This window comes from Camelus dromedarius, chromosome 30 (assembly GCF_036321535.1).
Source record: "Camelus dromedarius isolate mCamDro1 chromosome 30, mCamDro1.pat, whole genome shotgun sequence".
Taxonomy (NCBI): domain Eukaryota; kingdom Metazoa; phylum Chordata; class Mammalia; order Artiodactyla; family Camelidae; genus Camelus; species Camelus dromedarius.
In genome coordinates, this window is record NC_087465.1 from 12005023 (window position 1) to 12027321 (window position 22299).

Here is a 22299-nt window from a genome sequence, read left to right on the forward strand (position 1 = left end):
AAGCTCCAAATGAGCAAAATTTGTGTTTTCTCATAGTTAGTGGATCTAGTACAATGAATGGCATTCTCAACACGTATTTGTGGTTTTGATGAGAGAATGCTACTTACTGGCATACCTGATTCCTGTGAGGTAGGAAGGACTTTTCTAGGCTCTGGGCTTGGGAAAAAACCACAAAACAACAAACCTTATTCTTGGCTCTCTCTCTACAACACAGGAAAGTAACCCTCCACTGTCGGGTCATATGGTTCCTGATGTGACAGCCATCACTTCCACACAGTCTCTAGTGTGACCAGCGTCTAGAGAAAATGCTTGCTCTATCCCCAGTCCCGGCAGGACTGACTGATAAATAGGTGGGCAATATACGCTGGGCCAGTGAGTGTCATTCCTGTGGTTTTTGTTGGCTCTATCAGGAAAGAAACACTCTCTTTAGAACACTGGCTGTTAAAATGATGTAAGCCAGAGCTGCTGAGGGCCTTCTCTGTCATCACATATGGTCCTAATTGAAAAAATAAGCCATCAAAGGAAAGAGAGACATTTCTGGTGACACCATCTCCCATCCAGATGTGCCCGGAGCTGCTTGCGGCCTTGGACTTTCCATTTAGATAAGGAAATAAATTCCAACATGGCTCATACTGGTTTGAGTTGGGTTTCTTTCCGGCAGCCCGGAGTCCAGGGCTACACCTCAGGAACCATCTACCTGCGTTGGCCTATAATTAGGCATCAAAGAAGTGACGATACCAATTTCTCATTGTTGGTGCCATTTTACACCACATAAACTACAAATTTAAAAAAGCTCAGGCAAAGCATATGCCCTGTCCCTAGGGATACCTTGGTAGAAGGCATGACTTCTGTTACCAGAGCTGGACACCTGCTACTTCCTTTGTTGGGTGAAACAATGCAACAGTGTTGCCAGAGCCAGGGCAGAACCCTAAGCCCCCTGGAAACTGGGACACCTAAAGCTTTCAGGATGAAAAAAGCCAGCACCAGAATTAGACGCACTGAGAGAAGACCACGATTCTGTGGGAATCCATGTCACTTGCTTTAATTCTTAGACTTTTTTTTTAATCTATATAACTACAGATAAAATTTATTTGCTTCCTAGCGGAACCAATCTGGTGAAACGAAAAGATTAAGGTTTAGTTATGTAGAATTCTCCCAATTTCACGTAAGATGTAGGAATACCGAATTTTATACTCAGTACATCAACTACTTCCCTTTGGATGAATTAAAAGGCGGGGAGCCAGGTTACAAGGTGCTCATGAAATAAAACTGAGTGGTTCACCTAAGCTAGATTTCTTTTCTTGAAGACAGGGGAAGATATTGGAATTCAGACATTATCTGTGTCCTCGGTAACTGACAGAGCACAGCAGTAAGGACAATATCACAAAGGAAAAACGGAAAATCCGATTTCAGTGCTAGCACGCATCCCACGCAGGCTTAGAGCATCTTCTGACTAGTTTTAGTTATTCCACACAGAAACCCACCCTATCCCTTACCACCAGGCCCTCTCTCCTTAAGAATGGTTTTGTATAACATGGTTGGTGGCTTCCCACTACACAAGAAATATGAAGAATGGGAGGTGGTGTGGAAAGAGCGCAGCACCAGACACAGCCATGCCAGGGAAGGTGGGGCAGGGAGGAGGGGCACGTGGATCAGTGGGCCTGGCCGGGGAAGCGGCTGAGGAAGATGCTAACTAGGCATCATGAGGCAGCCATTAAATTTTAGGAAAACAGAACTAGAACAAATCATAATAAAATTTATATGGAACCATCAAAGACCTAGAATTGCCAAAGCATTACTGAAGAGAAAGAAAGAGGCTGGAGGAATAACTCTCCCAGACTTCAGACAATACTATAGAGCTACAGTCATCAAGACAGCATGGAATTGGTACCAAAACAGACATATAGACCAATGGAACAGAATAGAGAGCTCAGAAATGAACCCACAAACTTTTGGTCAACTCATCTTCGACAAAGGAGGCAAGAATATACAATGGAATAAAGACAGTCTCTTCAGCAAATGGTGTTGGGAAAACTGGACAGCAGCATGTAAAACAATGAAGCTAGAACACTCCCTTACACCATATACAAAAATCAACTCAAAATGGATTAAAGACTTAAACATAAGACAAGATACAATAAACCTCCTAGAGGAAAACATAGGCAAAACATTATCTGACATACATCTCAAAAATTTTCTCCTAGAAGAAATAAAAGCAAGAATAAACAAATGGGACCTAATGAAACTTACAAGCTTCTGCACAGCAAAGGAAACCAGAAGTAAAACAAGAAGAAAACCTACGGAATGGGAGAAAATTTTTGCAAGTGAAACCGACAAAGGCTTGATCTCCAGAATATATAAGCAGCTCATACGACTCAATAGGAAAAAAATAAACAACTCAATCCAAAAATGGGCAGAAGACCTAAACAAGCAATTCTCCAAGGAAAACATACAAATGATCAAAAAGCACATGAAAAAATGCTCAATATCACTAATTATCAGAGAAATGCAAATCAAAACTACAATGAGGTATCACCTCACACCAGTCAGAATGGCCGTCATTCAAAAATCCACAAATGACAAATGCTGGAGAGGCTGTGGAGAAAGGGGAACCCTCCTACACTGCTGGTGGGAATGCAGTTTGGTGCAGCCACTATGGAAAACAGTGTGGAGATTCCTCAAAAGACTAGGAATAGACTCACCATATGACCCAGTAATCCCAACTCCTGGGCTTGTATCCAGAAGGAACCCTACTTCAGGATGACACCTGCACCCCAATGTTCATAGCAGCACTATTTACAATAGCCAAAACATGGAAACAGCCTAAATGTCCATCAACAGGTGACTGGATAAAAAAATGTGGTATATTTATACAATGGAATACTACTCAGTCATAAAAACCGACAGCATAATGCCATTTGCAGCAACATGGATGCTCCTGGAGAATGTCATTCTAAGTGAAGTAAGCCAGAAAGAGAAAGAAAAATACCATATGAGATCGCTCATATGTGGAATCTAAAAAACAAAAACAAAAACAAAGCGTAAATACAGGACAGAAATAGACTCACAGAGAGAGAATACAGACTTGTGGTTACCGGGGGGTGGAGGGTGGGAAGGGATAGCCTGGGATTTCAAAATTGTAGAATAGATAAACAAGATTACACTGTATAGCACAGGGAAATATACACAAAATGTTATGGTAGCTCACAGAGAAAAAAATGTGACAATGAGTGTGTATATGTCCATGAATGACTGAAAAATTGTGCTGAACACTGGAATTTGACACATCGTAAAATGATTATAAATCAATAAAAAATGTTAAAAAAATAAAAATAAAAATAAAAAAATAAAATAAATTTTAGGAAAAAAATATATTAGAAATCTTAGGTATGAAGGACATTTCTGTAGCTGTAGCGACTTAAATCCCTCTTCCATTCAGGAAGCATAAGCACCTGGTAATAGAGAAAACATGCTTGTGGCCTTCAGCGCATTAGGGGAAAAGTAAGTTCCCCACACTTTGGCCAGGGAATATTCCCAGAGAAGCCTCTAAACCGGGACAGTCACTGCCCCGCTGACTTTTCTGGGATGGGAGTGGCGAAAGGAAAGACACTAAACAGAAGCAGAGGCCTCACAGCGAAGGGAGAGCTGGCCCAGCAGCGCCCCGCCAGGCGCCCAGGACGCCGGGTGTGGACCTGGCGGGGCAGGAAGGTTCACAGCTCCTCACAGTGGCTGTTTAGAAAGAGCACCAAGCTTTAGAATTTCAGGCTTTCACATCTGCCAAACAGAGAGAATACAAAAAACCCACAACGAATCTGAATGCTCGTGAAATGACAAATGCTACCCCCCTACCACGACCAAATCTGATTCATTATTTATTATTCCAATTCCTCCTAAAAACGTATGATCATAATCTCCTACTTTAATAAATATAACATTCTAAAGATAATTTTTTTTCTAAAGATTATTTTCTCTTTCTCTATGATTTAAGATCTTACAGTCCTTAGGACTATCCTTCTGAATATTTGATACTAACACAAAGTAACTTTATAAGGGGATAAATACAGAATTATTTTCTAGCTTCCTTTTAGGAGATTCTACTTAACAGTGATGTAAAGGAAAAACATTATTTAATTCAGCATCTCAGCATGGGGTTCACGTTAATCTAAGTTCATTATATCCAACTAGATGCATATGGATTAATTATAAAGATTAATAAAGATCTCATGCACGTATCAACTACTATAAAAACATTTTTTAAAAAGCTAGATAGGCAACAGGGTAACTTTCCAGTGGATCTCATCTTTACTACTAAGTAATTACTATGAAATTAGGCAGGTCGCTGGATTTATTTTTTCCCAACTGTAAAATCTCCTCATAAATTCCACGATTCTTCAGTATCAGTAATGACAGTGTCAGCTGCTAGTGCTGAGTTTGGTACAATATTAAACTCAAGTGACAGGGTCCACTTCTGATGGGCAGTGACTGTCCAGAGTGATCCCAGTGTCCTAGTTTTCTAAAATCCTACTGCGCTCACTTTGTGTGTGTACACTGGGTGTGTGTTCACTTAAAACCGGATTTTCATTTTCACTACAGAAGGCCCCGCCTTGCAGAGCCAGGCACTGAGAACAGAAGTTGGGAAAGGGAGAGTCTACCCTCCGGCACTTGGGTCCGTGTGGACTCAACTCCTGATCGACTTTTTCCCAGATCCAGTTTTTCCACTCAGGAACACCTTCTGTGATTCAATGCCAACTGCTACCTTTCTAACTCGGTTCATCCATGAAATTGAGAAAAGGCTTCCAGAGATGTTCTAGTGAAAAGATAGGAAACTAGCGGGGAATCTAAACTATGGCAGATACCAGAGCAGTTGTTTTAGGGATACACTACTTAAACTACATTGTTTCTTCTTCTCCAGCCCCAAAGCAGAAGTGTTTATTTGTAATGCCAAAATGATGCATTCCAAATGGTCACTCATGGTTTTTTAGATTAACTGCAGAGTCACAATGGAATTCTTTTTGTAATCTTCCAGATTCTGACATACTGAATCCACGAAAAATAAACAACTTGCCTAAGGTCTCAAAGCCACCAGTCTGGGACCACTCCAGCGAACTACTCAGTGACTCCTGTGCAAAACTGAGGCTGTGGCTTAACTTTTTATTTGCTATAGCATCTGCTAGAGCAATCAGTAAAAAAAAAAAAAGTATTAAAAGCCTTTTTTGGTCAGGCAAACACTCTAAATTAAAGACAACACCACTAAAATGGTATTTTCTGATAATATGTTAAAGTACAATATTTGTTTACTTTGGTGACAGTTTGAGTGATTTTTCTTTCTCTTTCACCCAAGCTTACTACAACAAATTCAGAAATAAGAATGTTCCAAAACACTCCTCTGGAATAAATGAGTGACAGCTAGCCCCTCCTTTTAAAAAATCACCCTCTCATCTCTTTAGAAGATGTCTGCCAATAATGACAACACCTCTTGACAACAGCAATGTACACTAGAAATTTGATGAGAGAGGCTGAAAAATACAAATGATTATTTGCTGGAGTCTAAAGGCAAGATGCTTAATCACTGTTCATACCTCTTTCCATGCTCTCATCCTCAGAATCTCTAGACTGTGCTCCTGGCTAACAATTTGTGCAAAGCCCTAGTTGGGAGCAAATTATAAGAATAAATATCCTCTTCTTTCTCTATCTTTTCTTTCTTCTCCCCCAAGGAGAGGCTTGTCAAGGTAGAAGCAGAAGGAGGTGAAGAAGTGATCACAAAGGAAGCATATATTAAAAGAAAATTTAGTAGAAATAGTGATTTTTCAAGAGGGAGAAATCCTAGGAAATTGATTTTTCAGGTGTTGACCCATCATTTTTTTAAGCATTTCTAGCTATTATTATATTCATTTCCTCTTAGAAGGTGAGAAAGGAAAAAATATAATGGGGAGGGACCTCAATTCTCTGGGCCACTGTATCCCATCTCCATTTTGTCTGGTACCAAATGCCTGGTCAGATTACTTGTGGTTAACTTGTGAGTACCATTTCTTAAGTGACTGTATGTATGTATGTATGTATGTATGTATGAATACGTAATAATTTCAACTGATTATTGAGCTGTTATTCAAGAAAGAAGCCTTGCCTCTACTCTCTGGCAATGTGAATTAAGACTTTCAAGTCTAAAAATAGATGAGAAATACCAGGAGGGAAAAAAAGAGAGAAAGGGTAGAGTATATGGCCTGGATAACAGGTAGAGCTCAGCTGGGAACTGATGCTGAGATGCTGATCTGAAATTTTCAGTGCTGTAACTCAACCTAGACTAGAAACAAGAATTGGAGAGATGAGAAATAGAAGCAGATGATGAGGAGAGGGAGGAAAAGGAGAAAGATCAAAGCTTACTTTTAAAAATAATGTTCTACCTGCTAGGCATTGTTCTGAGTGCTTTATATAAGTAATCTCAATACAACAAAACCACATAGTAGAAAAAGGACGAATGCATTTGGGCGGTAGGGAGGTGGAATTTTAACCGGAAGTAGAGATTAGACTCGAGTTGATATCAAGAATAAAGGGCCCTCAGGGTGGCTTTACTTCAGTAAAACTGGACCCCTTTCTATTCTCTCTGTCTAATGTACCTGCAAATAACTACTTGTAACAAGCACATGTTCTCATACCCTTACATTACAGCATTAACCATTAACTATTTTTATACCTCTTCAACAAGAGGTGTTCTTCAATTAGAGAATATATGAGATATAATTTACTGAACTCTAATAGGTAAATTAAAATCAGAATCTACTCAGTACTTTGTATAAACCCAAGTGTTATGGTGCCTCCCTATTTAGCAGGGGAATTTACAACCTAGCTGGGCTAGGTTTGGAATGTAGTAGCCACCATTAAGACCCTGCCTTCTCAAGACACTTTCAGCTAAGACTAACTTGCAGTTATTTTTCTGTCTTTGTGGCAACTGAGTCCATCAACAAAAGATATCCCTTATTTCTATTTCATTTGTACCTAATTCTGTTGTAATGATCTAGCATACACAGTAGGGTTGTGGATTTCCTAGCAAGATAACCACAAGGTCAAGAGTGTCAAGAGATGACAGCAATGGGCCCAGTGTCTCTTACCTTCCCACACTGTGCACCTGCTACAATACCTTATTTTACATCTGTTGTTACAGTGCTTTGTAATCCCACTTATGTAATTCAATGTTTGTTTTCCATTTCTCTTCTTACATAAAAGATGTGGGTAGAACAAAGGCCATATATATTGCTTCTGTACACCTAACACATTCCTATTTTGCCACATGCACAATAAACTGCTCCAAAATGGATATAGACTAAATACAAAAAGACCGCCAGTTGGCTGGGGAATGAAAAGCAAATCAGGGCTTCACCTCATCAAGAAGTTTCATTGGCATCACCCACTAGAGGAGCCTAGGTTGTACTCCAAAGAGAACAGATTTAGGAAATTCATAGCCCCAGGCTCGAATTCTAGAGCTACTTGCCTCACATATGACACTGACTGATCCCTATGAGCCTTGATGATTTTACCTATAAAATGCAACTAATTTCTCTCTCCCAAGATAGTAGTTAGAATTTGATAAAATAACACGTATATAAGGAACATAGAATGTAAGTATGCAAGAAAAGCTTCCTTCTTAAAAACTCCTTTATGTTCTGAATTATAAAATATTTCCACATTTTATTTTAAAAGGACATGGTCAAGACACAAACAGGGGGTATAGCAAACACATTTTTACTACTAACCATGAGTTACAATATAAATAAAGACTCACGAGTAAAAATTTTAGAGCTAGATTTTAACCAGTGATTTAAGAAATAGCATGAATTATTAAAACATTGAAAGCATATGTCACAGAATTAACTATTATGTATATGCTTAAAAACAGCTTTAAAAGAAAAAAGGAAAATGGCAGCTGCGAAAAAAGTAAATTTGAGATGGAAAGTAATTAAAACCTCTTTTTATGTTCATGGTGAATACTGTTCATTATAGCACAAAAACTCATAAGCAACTAAAAACACTATGTACTGATTCTGGAGAGAATCTATGCTAAAAAAAAAAAAAGAAAGAAAAACTAGGGGAAATCTGAGAGGGAGGGCAGCCTAGGTTTTTAACATTTTATAAAATGTAAATGCCATCTCTGTTCATTTAGATCATGATTATCAAAAATATAATAGTCAACATGAAATAGAAGCTGTACTTCAATATAAATTAAGCTTTTTTGTACAGCAATCGAGAGAATTCTCTAGTCACTCTTAGAAGTATAATTTTTTAAAAATAAAAACTGAAATTTGGTTTTGAATGAAACATTTTCTTTTCTTTGCGTGAAAGGGTCATAGGATTTCTTATTATGGGACGTTCAGGAGATTCCTTTTTAAGATTTTTCAAAAGAGGAAAACTTTTAAGGTTATTTTCAAAGAGAGGAACATGAAAGAAAGTTGGGTAGTCCCTTTTCCATCCTTTAAACAAAACCCATGTTAATAAAATATCTAAACACAAATCCCACTGAATGAATTATCTGTGTAACCTCATTTGAAACCAGAGAATAGCTTAACAGCATTTCTGTGACCTGCATTTCCCTTTATTAATTAATGTCAGATAATCCAACTTTTGACATATTTACAATTTATAACTACAATACAATTTAGCGACTTTGTGGGCCCGCAGACCCTCACGGGGAGGGAGGGGATGGCAAAACGCTAAGCTTCATCACGTCCTTACCCATACTCAGAAGTTAGCATGAAACTTTATTTTGAAATTACTTTTTTTGTTTATTTGGATGTTTTTCATGTTTTTTAAGAGAACAAACGTTCACAGGCAAACACTACCAATGACAGACTAGGTTTGAGCCCCAATTCTTCCTCTAACTAGCTACTTAAATTAGGTGCCCATCACTGGGTAAGTCACTGAACTCCTGCTGCCTTCGTTTCTCCATCTCTAAAGTGTGATCATTACAGCAGCTACTTACTAGGTTTCCTTTAGGGGTTGTGTGATTATGAGAGAGCTTAGAACACGGCCCAGCACATAATAAGCACAATATACAAACTAGTGATTATAAATGATCTTCCAGTTCCAAGAACTTTCTATCACATTTGTACTATGATCTGTATTGCTGATGCTTCCACATTCATGTCTCTGTAGTGAAACCATGCTGCTGACTGGCCTACAGACTAGGACATTTAATCAGATAGAACTAAACTGTACATTTAATTAAACACATGATTTGTTTAAACACTTCCATCTTAATTTGTGTTCATGTCCTACTTTCTATCTGTTTGGGGTCCCCTCATGATTCTCAAGCTTTGGTAATATAGTACTGCTCTTTTAAATAAAACAAGTGTGTATATTTAATGACATAATGCCACAGAAAAGCTTCATGTGCATATATAGGTAGCACTAATGTTAAAAATGTTCTGTGAACAAAACAGTGAAAAAACAAAACACTGGGATGCTACTCCACATAATGAAAAAATTTTTTAATGAAGTAGCATGCTTCTAATTCAATTTCCTTCACATCCTTGATTCACATCTTTTGAGCACTTCTGACAAAATTCATTTTGTAGTATCTGATGGGATCAGTTAATCAAGTTTCCTTTTCTGAGATAAGAATCATTTTCCTTGACCAGACTAGAAGGTGGTGCAAAATGTCTCTGCAATTGTTACAAGATTCAATTAAAAGCAGATGAGCTGAAAGACACAAAGTCCTATTTCACTATACATTATGGCCCAGGATATAACATTTAAATGCTTTGAAAATAAAAAGCAGTTTAGTCTCGACTTCAAATCAAAGAGAATTTACACACAATCAGAACATACTTCAATTCCTGACACAAAGAATTTATCCAGAGTTTTAAATTGATACAACACATGTAAAGGCCCAGAAGCATGTCTTGCCAAAAGTAATAGTAAACATTTATTTTTCCTTTTCTCCAAAACCCTCAAGGTAACCTGTTTATCTCAACTTCAACACACTGTGAAAACTTTACCTCATGAAACCTTGCTGTAGTATATAAGCTAATGATTTGGTATGTTATTTTCATAATCAGCCCTTGAAATTTAGTAGGAAATAGGACCCTTAATGAACAGAGACCTCAGTAAAAGTAATGACTTAATTAAAAACACAGATGTAGAAATACCACAACAAACCAAAGATACCAAATTTATGGGAATATATAGATAATAAATAAATTTACTTTCTATTCCTGAAACAGGAAAGGGCAGAGAAGTGAGTAAGTTTAAGGTCCTGGGCCACCATGGCAGGGTGACCATGGGGACGGTGGCCAGCACTGCAGGTAGCATCTGGCTCTGGTGATAAGCCATTGTGGTGTGAAAGGAGAAAGTTGGGGTTTTTCCTTTTAAAAATAAGGAGGAAAAAAGTAAGAAGATGGTAGCCAATAAAGATTTTATGAAACTGTGAATATTCTGAAGGAACAACAACAATAAACATCTAACTTCTACATTAGAGAAAAAACTTTAAGTTCCAAAGCATCTAGCTTCAAAGAAAATCTAAAATCAAGATTCCACTGGGTTAATAAAACAAAATCTACTATTGTATTAAATGAAACTCCTAAAACCAACCTAATCTGTCTTACAGATGTTAAATTTAAGTCAAAGGCATTTTACATATCCATTCCATTCAAATATAATAGCATGAGTAACCACCATACAGATTTCAATATACCTCATTCAAAAGTATCTTGTTATACCCTCGGGTGTGAAACATTCTATTTTATAACCTAGGAAACAGCTTACTTTCTGGACTGTAATAAAATTGCCCTATAAAAGGAAGAATTAGAAATAGAAGTCAAATAGCTTTTTTGGTGACAAAGAACTGAAAGAAACTGAGAAATAAAGTGTTTCCTCTGGCCCCTGCTCTGTCTATTCTAATAATTGAAGCCACCAACTCAATAATTATGACACAGTTGTTTCCCCAAACACAGTTGTTTCTTCTCAGTGTTCATGCAAGGCACAAGGCAGGTCTTCCACAAGCTCCCCGACTCACCTGTCCACTGCAGTCTGCCTGGCCCATCGCTCTCTTGCCTTTCAGTCCTTCTCCCTCTCAAGGAGGCACAACCACACTGGGCTCCATGTCCGCGGTACTGACTGCTAACAGATGCCCAGTCCTTTAGGTTCGGGCCACAAAACTTCAACTGTATGATTTCTGCATATGAAATTCATGTAACTGGCACCTTTGCTTAAGGGAAGCAAAGTCCTCAAATTAATTAATTCTAAGTTCAGGACCTTTTTGAATACATTCAAAAGCAACAAAGGCAAATAATTCTACAGACGACGGCACCACACCCTCAGCCTTGCAGGGGGAATGGACTTAAGAGAGCTTCCAAAACTGGACTGTCTGCCTTCATTTATTCCATGTGGTTAAATTCCCATTTAGCCGTCATTAAACACTACATGTTTCTTCCTCTCCCTTGGCTTTTTTTGGATGGGAAGGCAGACATGTAGCTGAGACTAGAACAAAAAGTCTGTTTCCACTGATTGTCGACACCCATGAATCATTCATGAAGTAGCAAGCAATGCTCAGACAACCTAATGCATGGAATTAGGTTAAAATCACAATTTGCAAAATTTACTGTTAACTTCTGTGGTTTTGTAATTTTTCTGAGTCTCAAGCTAGCCGCAGAAGTCTCAATGGAAATATCTATATCCTAATGCCAAAGAATCACAGGTAGGGAAGGAAGGAGGGAAGGATATAAATTTTACAGATATAAATAATTTGATAAATAAATGCTTAATTTATCCCTTACATCTAGATGTTGCAAACAGTTGGGAATGACATAAATGATTTGAACTTTAAAAAAACAAACAAACGAAAAACTATGAGGTATTTCAAAATTGTAGAATAGATAAACAAGATTACACTGTATAGCACAGGGAAATAAATATACACAAAATCTTATGCTAGCTCACAGAGAAAAAAATGTGACAATGAGTGTGTGTATGTCCATGTATGACTGAAAAATTGTGCTGAACACTGGAATTTGACACAACATTGTAAAATGATTATAAATCAATAAAAAATGTTTAAAAAAAAAGAAAAACTATGAGGTATTTAATGGAAACAGCCTGATTTTACTTGCTATTTTATCTTTAAGGGAATTCTGGAAAGACCAGCTGGCTCGAATTCAACACCTAACTAGAAAATGACATTTATCTGTCTCTTTCCTTCCAGAGTGAATGTGAGCAGTATAGCCAGAACTCTTACTAACCCCAATCAAATGCCACATGTCAGTTACCATGGTAGCATGACTGAAATTCTGCTCACCACAGACCTTGTCCCTAAAGCTAACATTCTGCTGTCCAGGTAAGTAGAATATACAAGTTGGAACTGAAATCTAGAGGCCAATAACAAACAAACAAAAGGCATGAGAGTATACATTTTATTAACAATCTGCACCCACTTCTCCCCACTCCCAAACATGCACACACCTGTCCTACAGCTCAGAAAGCAAAGCGAAGAATCAGAGCCCACTCTTTCTCAGAAGATTCTGGTTCCAGTGCTACTTCCTCTAAGAAAAAAAAAAAATCAGGTTCTGCCACGCTCCTGGTATGTTTTTCAGCGATGCACTATGCTTACATCACTTGCTGATCTGTACCTATGGAAACAGCAAAACCGCTATTCTAAATGGAGGCTGCCTGGACTCTGGCCAGCCTCAGCCTCACTAGACACAACACAACTACCTCATGAGGTGTGTACCTTCCCAGGGGCACACTTTGAAAGCCACAGTTAACTCCACGTAAATAAAATATTTACCTAAGAGAGAGCTTTTGCTGCTGTTGCCTACCTGACCTCTACTCACATGGACAGATTAAGACTTTTAGTACAAACAGACGTGTAATTCAGAAATCAACGCTCGGTTTTTGTTCTTTAAAAGAAAAATCAGAAAGCCGAAATTCAACGTGAAAATAACAAGCAAGGAAACACAGAGTTAAGCTTGCATTGATATTCCTTTTCCAGTTTAATAATTTCTGGTAGTTATTCTTTATTTCCCATAGCACTTAACACAGGCTAGCATGATATAAATAATTAATATTCTGAAAGTACAGACAGTCAGAAGGAAGGAAAGAGGGACTGAAGGTAAAGGAAAGGAGGGAAGAAGAAGATGCTGAATGAATGTAGTTCTAGGGGGAAAATGAAGCCAATCTGTGTACGTGAATGTGCGCCTTAAAAGGGAGGAAAGCAGAATAGTAAGAAGATTTAAAAAACTGGCTGTCATACAAATAGCTTCCAACTGTGGCTCTGTGTCAGTAACATGCACTGGAAGATCATTTCAACCTACACGGAAGCCTGTTCCATCCTGAGGTCAGGAGCCCATTCCACATACAGAGAGCGGAGGGTTCCACCGGGGGGCTAGAATTAGGATTCTAGTCTGAATAGCTAAATGACTGAGGGCATTTTGTCAACTGTCAAAATATTTATTTTCCAAATCACAGTGCCTACCATGCTGATAGTCTGAAGGAAATACCACAAAAATAGCAATACAATTAAGTGTTCGCAGATTTTTGCCTAAAGCAAAACGTACATATTTAAATATTCTACATTTTTGTTTAGAGTAACACTGATTTTCAGCGGACAGTGCTCAAAGCCTCAGATCTGTAGCTCAAATCAAGCTGCCCGTCTTTGTGGGAATTTACACACCTGAGTTAAATCAGATTGCTAATCACAAATCTCACATCTATGAACAAAGAGGGAATTCAACATCCAACAAATATTCATTTGAAATGTACTTTCAACCATGCCATATTCAATATGGACATATTTTCTTCTATGTCTTGATATGCTTAATATAATTTTTAGTATTTAGAATTTAGTTGTAACACCAAAATGTATTAGTACCACAAGAAGCGTATTATGCTTTACTGTACTTTGGAGAACTTCTCTCTCCCTATTAGCGTTGAAGAGCTGAGCTCTACCTAGTAAGTATGAACAATTCTTTCCCCACCCATCCCACCCTGTCCTCTTACCCCAGATATTTCTAAAATAGAGAAAATAAACTTATAAATAAATCTAAAATACAGATATATGAATCCAGTGTGTTCAGTTTTCCATAGCAAAGGGAAAATTACATTTCAAGGCTATGCTGTCAACTAGATTTATCTAACATCTGCCCCTGTTTTGACTATCAATTCGAAGAAAATTTTATTGGCTAACTTTGAAAATGCTTAAAATGTGAGGCTGGAATGGAAATATTGATGTAGCTATAGATGAAACAGCACAGTTCAGTCTGTTAAATAAATGTTGTCTTGTTCAATTCAAATGACAGAATTCCCTTTCCATATATTCAAATCTGGAATTGGCATTTTCACTCACAGATATAATCCTTTTTGAAAGTGTGAGAAGTATACTTACTCATGTTTTCAAATCAAAATTTTAAGATATATTCAACAACACTGCCTTCAAGAATATTTTCTCCACAACATTATACACTTAAGACTCAAAGTATCTATCTCCTGACCTACTCAGCCCTGAAAGTAAACTAAATAAGGAAAGCAGAAGTTCTACGTGAACCAACCTTGCTCTACCTCAAAGCTATTGCAATTCATTTCTAAAATAATTTTTAAAAATTTCCCCGGAGGTATAAATTATTACACCTTCCAAGAAAAGGGTTCTAGGTAATTCTATATTCACAGTATTTCACACAACCTGTTCTCTGTAGGAAAAGTGATTCATCCAACAAACCACAGATGCCACTCGTTTATTTACTTAGAAATAAAATTTCTAACATTGCAAAGGGTAAAGAATGCTGATTCATAGCATACCATGTTTATAACGGAAAAACTAATCCCAACGGCCTTCCCCCCAAAGCTGGGTATGCAATGAAAGTGCCAGCGCGGGCATTCAGGTTGTTCAGGTTGCCATTAAATTCCAAGTGAGTCATCATATTTCACAGTTTGAAATAAAGGTTAAAAGTTAAGACCTGCTAATGAAAAATATTAGAAAAATAATGTTTGATTCTAAAATTAATTTTGAAATCCTTAAATATGAATGAGATTTTCCTATATTACCCCAATTGCCACAAGTACGCTTGTATTCAGGGCTATTTATGCAGAAAATGGAGCTCAGGGGTTAAGATCAAAGTCTTTGGAGTGGAAAACTGCCACTTACTAGATATGACCTTGGAAAAGTCACTTAACCTCTCTAAGCTTCAATTTCCTTATCTGTTATTCTGAATATAATGAAAAGCTCTTATATAATGCCTGGCACACGGTAAGGGAGCCGTAAGTAATAGCTGCTGTAATTAGGGTTGTCAAAGGAATTTTTGCACTTGTAAATTAGATATGAATTAAGAAATGGCTGTGTAAATCCCTAAAATTTTACTTAAAAAAAAAAACCCAAAAACCTAAAGGTCAGACTTAGTTCTTTCTCTAAATGAAAAATCACAATGGCAGGAGAGATTAATGCCTGTAGAAGGTGAAATATACCAAAAAAACAAAACTCACAAGAAAACAAGAGACAAGAACCCAATAGCAGCAATTCACGCCTTGGAACACTTAAAGAAAACTGCCAAGAACACGAGGAAACAGGTGGTCAGCTTATGCATGCAGCTATCTTTGATAATGAATCCACACATCAATATGGAGGGCAGAAAAGTGACCCCAAATTTTCCCCAATCTACAAAGAGGAAACGAAGTTAAATAAATTACATTTTTATGCAATGAAAGGTAGTGGGAAATTTTTAAGTTACTTGGTTTTCAGGGGTTAAAATTGGACAACTACTTTGAAATCTACTTTGCTCTCCTTAAGGATATCACAAAACATATCCAGCACGGTAGCAGGATGGAGTAAGGAGGGGAGAAGCTCCCATACTTGCTTCAAGTTTACCCATCACTGGATCCTAAGACCCTTCTAGCGTAGTGACAAAGTAAATACAGAATTGGAAGCATTATCCTCTGAATTCTACCCTGATTAAGCATACTTGAGTACATAAAGTATCTAACACAGGTAATTTCTCTGAACACTTAAGAGCTATATACTTTAAGTATCTGATATAAATTAATAGCATATTTAGAAACAAGTATAAGGAGCTATTTCTAGTTTGTATTAACAGATGCAGAGTTCAATGACTGTGAATATAAATAAATTCATAATATTTATTATCCAATAATTACTGTAGCAAAGATGTACTCAGTCTTACCTATGTAATAAGCACATACTAAGGGTTAGGAAGATTGTTTTTAACAGACAAAAATGGCCCCAACATTCATGGAGCTTATATTCTAGTAGGGGAGACTATAAACAAGAATATATCACATGATCCAAACATTATGATAAAAGTACAGCAGGGCTGTGTGGTAAGGAGTGACTGAGAAGCTATTTCAGACTGGTTGGACAAGAAAAGCTTGCTCATTAAATCTACCCCTGTAAGACTGAAACTTGCTGCCAAAATCTAGCAGCCTATTCTTTTTTATTTACATATAAAAATAAATGTAAACATTTTGCCAAGCTATGAAATTACAGTTCCCCTCATCCAACTGGTAAATGTAAACTCTTCCCAAATAGACACTGATAAACAGATACGGTCATACGCTCATTTTACCTTCAAATATTATTTCCAACACATTCACAGAGAATTTTCATAATAAAACCATCACAAATATTCAACATTCTGGGGTTTTATTTACATTCATTTTACTTATATGTTATTTTGCTAAATTATAAACAGGGTAATTTTAAATGAATTTACTTAAAAACCAAAATACACCAATAGAAAAGCTTACTTTTAACTTACCTGTGCCTGTACACAGTGCAGAAGATCTATAAATTTGTGGCCAAATCCAAGAGAAATCTGCAATGTAAAGAAATGAACAAATATGAATTTAAAAAATGCAGAATCCTGTTAGGCTCACTAGAGTAGATGTGATTTTTTTTTTACAACCAATATACAAGAAATACTCATTAATAACAAGTCTCCATTAAATTGCATGGTAAGTCAAGAAGGAGATAAGTAATGTACTTGTCTTTGTACAAGCGAATGTAAAATACGTAAGGCCACATTTCAGTGTGAATTATGAAGTGTCTGCCCTCATTTTGAGTTCCCACTATAATACTTAACTACGCTTTCTGGTAGCTGCTCGTCTAGTCACTAGCACTAAAGGCAGAACAAAAGTAGAGGCGGCCCTAGGCACCCATTTCCACACCACACTCACTCCTAGGGCTAGCCCAGCACCCAGCACGCAGTCATACAGTACGCAGTAAATGTTTCCAGAATGAATGAATGAATAAACTCACAAACTGATCTTAGCCTGCTGCGAGTTACAGTTTGCCTATATGGAATAGGGAAGCTTGAAATTATTGAAATAAACATCTATGTCATAACTGTTTAAGGAAACGTTCAAAAGTGAACAATTTGTCTCAAAAAAAGGTCCTGGGTAAGATGATGTAAAAATTATGCTATCTATGACAATTTGCAAAAGTAAGTGTGGGAAAAGATGAGGAAGAACTGAACATTTCCAATAATGAGGGCAACTGCTCACCATGTGTCTTCTGGGTGTGTATCTCTGAGAGCAAAAAGCTTGATTTGAAGGACCCTGTCGTATTTTCTCTGATCCACACAAGAAACAATTCCACTGCACCAAAGAAGTTTCCAAGATGCACAGTGAGGAATATGAATACAAAAAATATGTGCTTATAGTATTTATGTTTACCACTCTTGTGTATATTATAGACTCAAGAAAAACTGTTTTGACTGCTAGTGGTAGTAGTATGTCTTTATTTTAAATATTATATACTACTAAATTCAATCAGCTTCAAGGAATGTTTTTATAACTGAGTTACTGTTTTTTTCCTTCAGGTGACAATAATCAGTAATAATTCACACTTTGATTCATTATCAAACTTAAAATAGTATTAAGTCTCTTAAGAGTCCTTTACTCTTTAGAATAATAAATAGAACCTAACAGTAGAAAAAAGCTCATTTTCCTAGGACACTAGAAAAACCTGATTTCATAATCTGAGAGGTCTAAAGGGGAAAGAAACGGGAAAAAAATGCATTTTGATTTTTACCATGACTTTATCAGTCTGGAAATCATCATCAAATGTAATGAAATGTAGCTAGAGTATTAGGCAGAGATGATTCACGAAAAACAAAAGGAAATCTGTATGCAAATAAGAAGTTATCACAGTAAATAAAATGAATGGATTCTCCTCAAGTGGCAGTCCGTGAGCAGAGTGCAATAAACTGTTATGTAATGGGAGCCATCAATCCTTCCCACACTGCTGGGGTAAAGGTACTCAGTGTGCCAGCCAAATTAAGCCCATTCTGATTCCATACCAACAACTAATCTGCTCAAGGACATCACACTCGGCAACAGTTAAGAGCTAAAACTAGTGATGTTAGTAGGAATGATGATATTAAACAATTACTGCTTGATCTATACCATTTGGAAAGTTTTTTTTAATTAATGTGCTAATATAATATGAGAGGGAATTGTTAATGAATCTAAGCTAAAGACAGACGTATAAGGACATGAAGACAGAAGATGTGAATAATTTCCATGGTATAGTGTAATATCTTGGTGTAACATTTTAAACAAGAATTAAGTAAAATACTTACAGAATTACAAAATGTTTTAGAAGTCACTAAGGGAAGATAATGGCTATTTAAAGCAATAGTACGGGCAATGATAACCCTATAACAAATCAATATCCCACTACTCTTTTTTTGTTTTATTTTTTATTGAAGCGTAGTTGATTTAGAATGTTAGTTTCAGGTGTACAACAGAGCAGTTCAGTGCCACTGCTCTTCTACCAGTCCTGATAATTTTCATGAGGCTGCTTCAGGAGTTTCAAGGGAAGGAGGAGGAAATGTCTTTCCTTCTGTCATTCTGCCAGGCCCAGGGCAGAGTGACAGAAGGAAAGGCAGGAACCTTGCAAGAAAAGGCAAAGGGATATATGTTATCCTTTTCTCTCTGACCACCACTACTGTTGCCACTATATAAACTAAAAATATAAACCTCCTCTCCACAAAGGAATAGGTCACTATGAGTAGGCCAGGCTGCACAGAGCAGCGGAAAGAAGCTAGGGTTAAGAGAGGTTTCAAAAACCAGCCTTATTGTGTAAATATTATTAAATCCCTAGCAGCCGCTTAGTGACTATTGTGGACTCAGCTATAAAATCAGGATACCACCGTCCTCTCTGCAGTACCTTGGAAGTATTAAATGAGATAATAACAGAAAGCACCTGGTACATAGTAGGTATTATACACAATTATGCCAAGTATGATGCTGGGAAATGCTGCTAGCTGTGACAGGTAACCCAATCAATCCCCAAGCAGAACTGATTCTCCCCCAGATGTCTTAATAGCTTTATCTATCTGCACATTACCGCCCAGAGGGACTGATGGAAAATTTCTGAACAGGGGGCTAACTTTAAGATTACATCAAAAGTTGAAACATAGTACCTGATTTCAAAAATCTTACTATAAAGTTACAATAAAACAGTGGGTTATTGGCATAGGGATAAACAACAGAAGAAAACAGAGTCCAAAACCAGGCCCATGCAGTTATATCAATTCATATTCAACCAAGGTGGCAAGGTAATTCAATGAGGAAAGGGCAGTCTTTTCAACAAGTGGTACCAAAGACTGGTTATACATATGGAGGGGGGAAAGAACCTTAGCCTTTACCTTGCACTATGTACACAACTTGACTCAAAATGATAAGATCATAGATCTAAAATTAAGAACTGAAACTACAAACCTTGTAGAAGAAAGCACTTGGAGAAAATTACTGTGGATTAGGCAAAAAAAATTTTTTTAGATATGACACCTAATGTATAAAAGAAAAAAGACTTAAAAAGAAGGTAAAAAGAAAAAAAAAGATAAACTGAAATACTTTAAAATTAAAGCTTCTGCTCTTCAAAAGACATAATTTAAAACATGAAAACAAAAGCCACAGGTTGAAAGAAAATATTGGCAAAATAATTATCTGATAAAGTACATGTATTTAGAATATATAAAGAGCAAAGTAATTGTCTAATAGAGGACGGCTATAGAATATCTAAAGGACTCTTTTTACAATCATAAATCAAACAATTCAACTTTTTTAAATGAGTGAACTATCTGAAGACATTTTATATCCATCCTGGGGAATCTACACAGAAAAGTACTGAACGCCATTAGTCATTAGGAAAATGGAAGTTGAAACCAACATGAAATACCACAGCCTATCCAGCCAAGTATCTAAAGTGTGGACAAGGACGTAGAGAAACTAGAACCCTCGCATCGCGTCCCTTGCTGGTGGGAAAGCACGATGGTACAGCCGTTTTGGGAACGGCTGGGAAATTTCTCATCATATAACCCAACGCTTTCACACCAAAGTGTGTCTTCATTTCTCTTGAAGACGGACGACCATACACAGAGTTATACGTGAATGGACCTAGCAGTTAGGCTCAGGACAGCCAAAACCTGGAAACAGTTCAAAAGTTTATCAGTTGGCAAGTGGAGTTTTCAGAATGTGGTACAGTCAGACAATGTAATATCACCCAACAATAAAAAAGGGATGGATCACTGACATATTCAACAGCACGAACGAACTTCAAAGGCACTGTACTAAATGAAAGAATCCAAACATAAAGACAGAATATTGTATGACTCCGTTTATCTGAAATTTCTAGAAAAAGTAAAACTACAGAGGCAGAAAACAGATCAGTGGTATACCTGGGTCAGGGAATGCAAGTGCGGACTGACCAAAAATGGACATGATGGGGCTGACAGAATTATTCTAAAACTGGATTGCAGTGACGCTAAAGAAAAATGCGTAAGAAATATGAGACAACATTGTAAACCAACTATACTTGAATAAAAAAAAATATATAAAATGAAAAAAGAAACGAGACACAAAACTGTATAAATTTACTAAAACTCTTCTTTTAACATACTGAAAATGGATGTTTTATGGTAAGCAAATTATACCTCAATTTTTTTAAAGCTAAAAAAATTTTAAATGATTTTTTTTAAAAGGTACCCCTGTGCCCCTGCTCTCCCTTCCCATGTGATAGCTAAGGTTACAGTGTGAGAAAAGGGATCCAAGGATTAAAAGTAGTTCTAGGAGCAAAAGGTGAGGTGAACATTTTCCAAGCAGAGCATCAGCAAGCAGAAGCAACACATCATTACTTTGAGGCAAAAATTTTTTTAAAAAATCAGTACTAAGCCTACATCACACATAAAAAGATTACCAGCCACATTAAAGCTATAGATTGATGATTTTTCTAAAGGCAGGGGAGGGTTAGGAGGAGATATGCTCCATATTTTGTTTTATTGGTTTTTTAAATTATTTTTTAAATGAATAGTTAGGAACAGAGCCAGAGGAAGCAAGTAAGCTGGGAAGAAAATGAAGTGGCAGCTGTGACACTAGCTAAAAGAGCACTCTGTGACTACCAGTGAGGGAGGGGCCACATTTTGCTCTTTTGTTTTAACACCCCCCCACCACCAACAACAACCAGCATTCACTGAATGTGAATTCTGTGCGAGCCCTGGGCAGAGGGTTTTATACATGTTACCTAATTTAATCTTCCTAACAACTCTATGAGGCAGGCACTGCAACTATCACCACTATTTTGGAGATTCAGAAACTTCACTGAGAAGCGAAGCACTTCGTTCAAGGCCACAGAGCTGATGTGCCAGCAAAGCCTGAATTCAAACCCAGAGTCTGATGGCTGAGTCCAAGCATGCTCTGAGCCAGTAGGCTGCTACGGAAGTTTTGACAATGCTATCATTTTTGCCAGCTTGATTTGAAAAAGACTGTAAAATATGTGACCAGCTTGGAAACTGCTTTCTTGAGTTTCGGGCATGGTACAAACAGGAGCAGAGTATCCCCGACGTCACCCTCCCCAGCTGACATTGCTAATAAATCCTGATGTCACTGTTTCCTGACTCAAAGGGAGCCTCCCAACCTTCTCAAAGTTGCCACCAATTAAAGGAATCCATCAGCCAATACAGTGTTAGTATGTGAATGAAAATACATGTCCCAACTGTAACAACTACCTTGATTTTTGATGGAGAGCAGCGTACATGGCACATGTTGTTGGCACAAGATGACTAACCAGAGGGAGCCGCACAACCGCCACACTTCATGTCCCAACAGAGGTCCTATTACTGGTCTTGTTACTTAGCCAGCACCAGTCCAGTCATCAAGCCAGTCAGACAGGTTGATAGAAATGCAGAGAACATACGGGGAAAGGAAGGAAACTCTAGAAGTGCTACTCAGAGTATTTCTCAACAGTTCTAGCCCAGCACATCTGAACAGACACCCACCAGAACACATGGACCCATAACGCATGAT

The 22299-nt window shown here is 37.4% G+C and overlaps 1 protein-coding gene across 13 annotated transcripts in view; it reads right to left on the reverse strand.

The window, feature by feature from the left end:
• Positions 1-22299, reverse strand: part of NCOA2 (nuclear receptor coactivator 2) — a 227297-nt gene that overhangs the window by 130240 nt on the left and 74758 nt on the right. For all 13 annotated transcript variants that reach the window (XM_031441501.2, XM_031441494.2, XM_031441498.2 and 10 more), the window contains one exon: positions 16749-16805. The gene's annotated coding sequence lies outside the window, so the exon portion shown is untranslated. The remainder of the gene's footprint in view (positions 1-16748; positions 16806-22299) is intronic.